The sequence below is a fragment of the Procambarus clarkii genome, chromosome 10, assembly GCF_040958095.1.
Source record: "Procambarus clarkii isolate CNS0578487 chromosome 10, FALCON_Pclarkii_2.0, whole genome shotgun sequence".
NCBI lineage: Eukaryota > Metazoa > Arthropoda > Malacostraca > Decapoda > Cambaridae > Procambarus > Procambarus clarkii.
This window is the reverse complement of record NC_091159.1, coordinates 20,836,547-20,844,046: the sequence shown is the minus strand read 5'-3', so window position 1 is coordinate 20,844,046 and position 7,500 is coordinate 20,836,547. Positions and strand designations below refer to the sequence as shown.

General features: G+C 46.7%; 1 protein-coding gene across 1 annotated transcript in view; it reads left to right on the top strand.

Moving 5' to 3' along the window:
- The window catches only part of LOC123746750 (serine-rich adhesin for platelets), a 393,680-nt gene that overhangs the window by 75,083 nt on the left and 311,097 nt on the right, over nucleotides 1-7,500 (top strand). The window lies entirely within an intron of this gene.

The following is a 7,500-nucleotide window of genomic DNA, read 5'->3' as shown; positions in this document are numbered from 1 at the left end:
TAAAGGGGGTGTTGCGGCACCGAAGCAATAATACGGTTACTGCATTTGTAACCATATTATTGGCTTAAAAAAAATCAGGTGGACAATTTATTAATGGAAACAGGCTATTGGAAAGTTCAGATGGAGATAGAAACAGAGACGGGTCGAAGTCCTCCACAGGCAGTCGGAGTCCCTCACAGGCAGTCGGAGTCCTCCACAGGCAGTCGAAGTCCTCCACAGGCAGTCGGAGTCCTCCACAGGCAGTCGGAGTCCTCCACAGGCAGTCGGAGTCCTCCACAGGCAGTCGGAGTCCTCCACAGGCAGTCGGAGTCCTCCACAGGCAGTCGGAGTCCTCCACAGGCAGTCGAAGTCCTCCACAGGCAGTCGGAGTCCTCCACAGGCAGTCGAAGTCCTCCACAGGCAGTCGGAGTCCTCCACAGGCAGTCGAAGTCCTCCACAGGCAGTCGGAGTCCTCCACAGGCAGTCGAAGTCCTCCACAGGCAGTCGGAGTCCTCCACAGGCAGTCGAAGTCCTCCACAGGCAGTCGGAGTCCTCCACAGGCAGTCGAAGTCCTCCACAGGCAGTCGGAGTCCTCCACAGGCAGTCGAAGTCCTCCACAGGCAGTCGGAGTCCTCCACAGGCAGTCAAAGTCCCCCCACAGGCAGTCGAAGTCCTCCACAGGCAGTCGGAGTCCTCCACAGGCAGTCGAAGTCCCTCACAGGCAGTCGAAGTCCCTCACAGGCAGTCGAAGTCCCCCCACAGGCAGTCGAAGTCCTCCACAGGCAGTCGAAGTCCCCCCACAGGCAGTCAAAGTCCCCCCACAGGCAGTCAAAGTCCCCCCACAGGCAGTCGAAGTCCCCCCACAGGCAGTCGAAGTCCCCCCACAGGCAGTCGAAGTCCCCCCACAGGCAGTCGGAGTCCTCCACAGGCAGTCGAAGTCCTCCACAGGCAGTCGGAGTCCTCCACAGGCAGTCGAAGTCCTCCACAGGCAGTCGGAGTCCTCCACAGGCAGTCGAAGTCCCTCACAGGCAGTCAAAGTCCCCCCACAGGCAGTCAAAGTCCCCCCACAGGCAGTCGAAGTCCCCCCACAGGCAGTCGAAGTCCCCCCACAGGCAGTCGAAGTCCCCCCACAGGCAGTCGGAACTTTCCACAAACAGTCGAAGCCTTGTTTAAACCCAGTGGTCCGTATTTGCCTCGTGTCCTATTTTATGATTCTTATTCATTTGTATTCCCCTTCAAAAACCAACACTTCCATTAAAATATTCGGAAAATGTGAATGAAAAACTATTCGGAGTTGAAATTATTTTACCAAACGTATATGTCTTCATACATTTTTCTTGTATATTGTGCACGTTGTATGTCCACACAGGTATTTTAATCCTGGACTATTACTGAATTTTTCAGTAATTTACTGCAGACTATTACAAATTATAACTGAACCGTTCAGCGGTTTAGTTATAATTTGGTGGTTGGTCAGGAAGCTCGTGTCGTGGCCTGTGTAATCCTAGTACAGTTGACAGGCCTCAAGTCCAATACGAAGCCGAAACCCATAGTGCTACTGGATGTTATTTTATAGTGCTATATCACCTGTTGACCTCTGTTGACCTGTGATCTTACCTGAAGGTTATATCCACCGGCATGTTCACGGTGTTTGATTGACAGCCGTAATGTGTTGATTTATAACTCCAATAGTACAGCGAGAGGGTTACATTTTTATGATTTTAGAGCACTAATAATGTTAAATTAATTTGGATTTAAAAAATACTTGATTTGAGGATATAAATTCGTGCGAAGCGATGCATTAGCGAGTAGGTGTAATTCCCGTTGTCGCAGACAGGAAACCTATTAAACTGTCAGGGCGAAGAGAAGCATCAGGTGAAAGGAAACTGGCCAATCGTTTCTGTCCTGCCTGGGGATTAAACCCGGGTCCCTCGGTTGTGAGCCGAGGACGCAGACCATTGTGCAACCAGGTACCTTGGGTAGTATAACATGTTGAAAGAAGCGTGGATACGCCCCTCAAACCTCCTCGGACGCGCGGACACACTCCAGGCCAGGTGGCCGCAGGGAGGATATCGCAGTTCAGCTTGACCGCATCATCCGCGGACTGTTGTCGACCCCGCTGCTGCTCTCGCTGTTCTTCTCGATCGCGAAGCATCCAGTCGATCGCTATGCTTACACTCGATGGCGATACGTCCGCTTGTTACTAGCGAGTCCCAGGTGTGGTGGGGGTGCCTGTCTGGGAGCGGCGGAGCTTAGTCGGCCTGGTAGGTGCTAATTTGTTTAGTTCTGTGATGAGAGGATGTTTGTGGAGGGCGGGGGGGGGGGGGGATAAGGGGGTGTGGCGGGGAGGGGGGGTTTGGATGGGAGGTATTTATACGGAACGGGTGTGGAGATGAGGCAAGAGAGGGGTGGAAAGATGAGAGAAGGGGAAGAGTGCAGTTGGGAGGGAAGGCAATAAATGTGGAAGGGGCAGAGAAGGTTTCACTCTCCCCCAATACTTGAGTGAAGTAACTCCAGACATTCAGACACAAGCGGTGATGGCACCATTAATGGCACCATTAATGGTCTTATTGGAAAACTGTGGTTTGTGGCTCTGGTGCGGGATGAGTGCGTCTCTCTCATCTCAATGTCGGCGTATTGCTTCTTAGACATTTTACCGGAGTAACTGAAATCTGGAGTTTGTTGTGCCAAGAGTGTTTAAGCCAAGGTTGGTGGCCGACCCTTCGTGTAGTCTCGGTTGTTGCATAAATGTAGGTGTACCTAAATTTGTTGTTATATAAATAAAAAAAGAAAACTCCCCACCCCCTCACTCCCCACCCACCATGAATCTTGTCCAGTATGTCTTGGTAGTAGACTTTAGAGAACCTCAAAGATCTGCTTTTTTTATTTGTACCCCTTTGTGAAGGGGGTACTATGTTGCTTGTGTGGGGGGGGGGGACTTTTTGTTGTGTGGAAAGGGGGGGGGGAAGGGAACTATGAGGAGAAAGCGCTAAGCTATTAATACTATATAGCACTTGGAAGGGATCAGGATAAGGATTTGGGGATGGGACGGCGGTTAGGAATGGTGCTTATTTTATAATGGATTATCTCGATGTGATCCGTTAGAGGCTGTGTTTATCTTTGGCTCCCATTTAATACTAGGCTCCATTATTTTGCACTTGCTCGAGTTAAACTTAAGTAGCCACTTGTTAGATCATTCACTCAGTTTGTCATCTCGTAACATCTTGTTACCTTCCTTTGTCTTAATCCTCCTGCTAATTCTTTGCATCATCAGCAAACATTGAGAGGAAAGAGGGTATTCACTTGTAAGGAATATTTACATATATGGGAAAAATGATAATTCCTAGTACTGAACCCAGTAAGATTACCAGTGACATCACGCCGCTTTGAGATCTCACGCCTCACAGTAACTCGCTCTCTTCTGTTGCTTAGGTACTCCTTTATCCACTGACGCACCTTACCTGTCACTCCTGCTTGCTTCTCGGACTTACGCACGTTTCTTATGGTGTAGTGTGTCAAAGACAATCCAAAAATATGCGATGGCACATCCTTCTCTGTCTTGTGTAATTTTTGTTGCCTGGTAATAAAATTCGATTTAATTTGTGAGGCAAGATTTACTATCCTTGGACCAGTGTTTTTTTCAGGGATATTCCTGCGCGGGCCCTAAGCCTCTGGCTGGTCCACTAAGTGTTGTTTGTTTTTGTTTTACTTGGGCGGAGTATGAGTATTTATGACTCGTATGGTCGCTTCAGTAAGATTATGTCCCATGTGTTTAACAACATCTTCTGCTCTGTTGACTCTAAGTTGAAATCTTATTGTGTTTGTAACTGTGCACTGTGTTAGATAATGTTCCAGTGGTCTGTCGGGCATTTCTCCACAGTGCTGACATTTCCTCTCATCTTCCGGAACCTGTAAGCCTATTTCCCATACACATGGGTATCCTAGCTTGATGCGATGTAAGTGTACTTCAGTTGTTTTATTGTTCCCTTTCACGAAAATAAGTGGTTCGAACCAGTGCTGGTGATGTGTAACAAAGTAACATCATCATCACCCTTCATAATTTCCCCTTCGGTATGTTTGTTGTTTCCTAGTTCCTGCCATCAGTAGGTAATTACTATTTCCACTAAATACTTTAACGACAATACACTATGATCACTCATTCCAACGGTGAAGGGAACTATCAAGAGAAAGCGCCAAGTCATTACGACTATTTAGCACTTGGGATCAGGATAAGGATTTAGGATGGGACGGAGGGGGGGGGGGGGGAGGAATAGACCTGTCAGTTTGATTTGCAATTCATCTGACTCATTCATATCGAGCATCTGGCGTGTGGGGCATGCATCTTCAGCCATGTATTGTGACTGTGATACTGGTTCTGGTTGTGTTCTGCAATAAAAACAGTTCATTTCACTGACGCTCTTCCCTCCACACACACTTTCTGTCGCCACATTTGCCTCGTCTCCCCTGACGAGCGTGGCCGGCCGCGCCAGGCCAAGCGGGAATAATTTCCTGTAATTCGTAATGCACCTGTAGTACGACACGTGTCTGGCATGTGGCTCTTCTGGGCCACACACGCGTGCCACTTAAGGAAGGAGAAATGAACAGATGAATAAACGTTTGAGAGAGAGAGAGAGAGAGAGAGAGAGAGAGAGAGAGAGAGAGAGAGAGAGAGAGAGAGAGAGAGAGAGAGAGAGAGAGAGAGAGAGTGAGAGAGAGTGAGGAGCTCATATTTTAGGAGTCAGTGAGTGTTGAGAGTGGGAGCCCTGCCACCCTTCTCCTGCAACCTATTCTGTTGCAGGAGAAGTCGTGCAGTCCGGAGCCGCTTATATGTCTGGTTGGGACAGCTTCTGTTTTTAGTGGTTTTTTTTCCTTTAGGCGCGTTATGTCAGAGGTCACCGTGCTGGCCTACCAGGTGCAGTATGTCAGAGGTCACCGTGCTGGCCTACCAGGTGCAGTATGTCAGAGGTCACCGTGCTGGCCTACCAGGTGCAGTATGTCAGAGGTCACCGTGCTGGCCTACCAGGTGCAGTATGTCAGAGGTCACCGTGCTGGCCTACCAGGTGCAGTATGTCAGAGGTCACCGTGCTGGCCTACCAGGTGCAGTATGTCAGAGGTCACCGTGCTGGCCTACCAGGTGCAGTATGTCAGAGGTCACCGTGCTGGCCTACCAGGTGCAGTATGTCAGAGGTCACCGTGCTGGCCTACCAGGTGCAGTATGTCAGAGGTCACCGTGCTGGCCTACCAGGTGCAGTATGTCAGAGGTCACCGTGCTGGCCTACCAGGTGCAGTATGTCAGAGGTCACCGTGCTGGCCTACCAGGTGCAGTATGTCAGAGGTCACCGTGCTGGCCTACCAGGTGCAGTATGTCAGAGGTCAACCACAGCCTCTTCCTCACCTCCCACGCCCAGCTTAAGGCTTATACTCCCAAAACTGTTTATTGTTGTTGCAACTATTTTGTTGTCATGTGCATCGTAGTCATTTGGAATGTATAGTTTGTATAACTTTCCTTTTACGTTTAACTTTGTTCCTTATGAAGAATATGTAGGAAGTAGGTAAAGGAATACGAAAGCTTCGTTTCTTGGTTGTGTTGCTTTCTAGGGGTGTGTGTTGCTTCCTAAGGTGTGTTGTTTCCTAGGGTGAGTGTTGTAGGATCTTCAGCTATGACTGTTGCCTGCGCTGCGCCTCGCATGTTTTTGAACTAGAGTGAGCTGGCCTCCAGGAACTCATAGGAACAACCAATGTGGCTTCACAGGTAGACGACTCGAGGGTCTATGATGTGCCTGACACACAGTCTACCATGTTGACGCGACGAAGAACTTTCAGGTGTGAGAGGTTGAGGTGCCTATACAAGATGGGGACGAGTGTGGGAGTAAGATAAAGGTAACATGTGCACGTTCATGTACAAAAATTTAATAACATCTGGCTCTCTGCTCATAGTTCTACTGCTTTCTACTGTTGCTGCTATTTCTGCTCCTACTTTTGCTGTATGGTTAGTCCCAGAGTACACTAAGTCCCGGAGTATGATTAGTTCTCTAGTACTCCTTGAGGTTATCTTGAGCCAGACTCGGAGCCTGATTGAAATCCACACCTATAAAACACACAAGACAAATTATAAATTTCTGAGGTTTTCCATCAGATTGTGAAGTTGGACTAGGGGAACTGAACATCAAGTATACATTAGTGAATATATTATATAGTATATTATTGTATGACAAAAAGATATATATATATATATATATATATATATATATATATATATATATATATATATATATATATATATATATATATATATATATATATATATATTACTGAATATGACAAAAAGATATGTAGTATATATTATTGAATATGGCAAAAATACCGAGAACAATGATTCTAGCACGAATCTTCTCTATTTTTCTTAGGTGTTTCTTCACTTGAGAAGGTCGTCGAAAGATTAACTCTCCTCAGATTGTTTTCCAATTTTAGCATCACCTGACGCTAAGAAATACGTTTCATTGACCCGTGTCAACATTATCAATGACACAGTTCGAACCCCCTATATCCTATGCAATAATGTCTCTGCAACGCTACCAAAATTATACACACACACATATATGTATATATATATATATAATATGGAATGGAATATAGCACCTCTGGCTGGAAGAAGGGGACCCTTAGCCTCGGAGGAAAGCACACATAACACATTAGAAGGGATGTTTAGGTCCTCTCTATATATGTCATCTGTCAGATAGGTTTTCACTGTAAAAACAATTTGAAAAGGATTTTTGAGTAAATAATTTCTTGGCGGAGAAGCAAGAAGTTCTGGGAAAAGAAGATTCCGGTAAAGAGTGCAAAATTCCCGGGAAAGCAGCTTAGAGAAGAGTTTTATGTGCGGTAAGGAAACACAAGAGAGTTAACCGAACGCCGCGGAGAGTTGGAGTGTAGTTTTTAGTGAAAATATTATAACTTTCTGGAGTGTGGAGGTGGAGGGAGAATGAGAGGGGGGAGGAGAAGAGGAGGAGGAGGAGGTGATAACACAGTGAAGTCATAACAAATGTTATCGGGAATGGACTAAGACTTCAGACATTTGTGAACCCTTAAATTATGTTAGTGTGTTCCTTTTGTAGTAAATATTGGTGTGTGGTGTTTGATGTTTCATCCACACACTCTATGACGAGTTTAAATAAGAAAAATTCGCTGTGACTGCATTTTCAGTCTGAATTCCCATTGCACGTCCCTTCTAGTTTCTTAGGTGCAACTAAACTTTGTGAAGAATAGAGGCGATGGAGAGGAAGGAGGTCCGCTCTAGCATGTGTGACAGAGGGGGGGGGGGGTGTCTGGGGACCGGCACCCACAGATATCAGTTATCATGTCTGGGGACCGGCACGTAGACACTAGTATGCAAAATTCTGCAGAATAAGAGATATGCAAAATACATCGATATGCAAATTTGGGATTAGTTCGAGAGAAGCGAGGACACTGTGTGAATAGTATACTGGAAGCTGTAAGGACACACTGTACACAGATCACTGT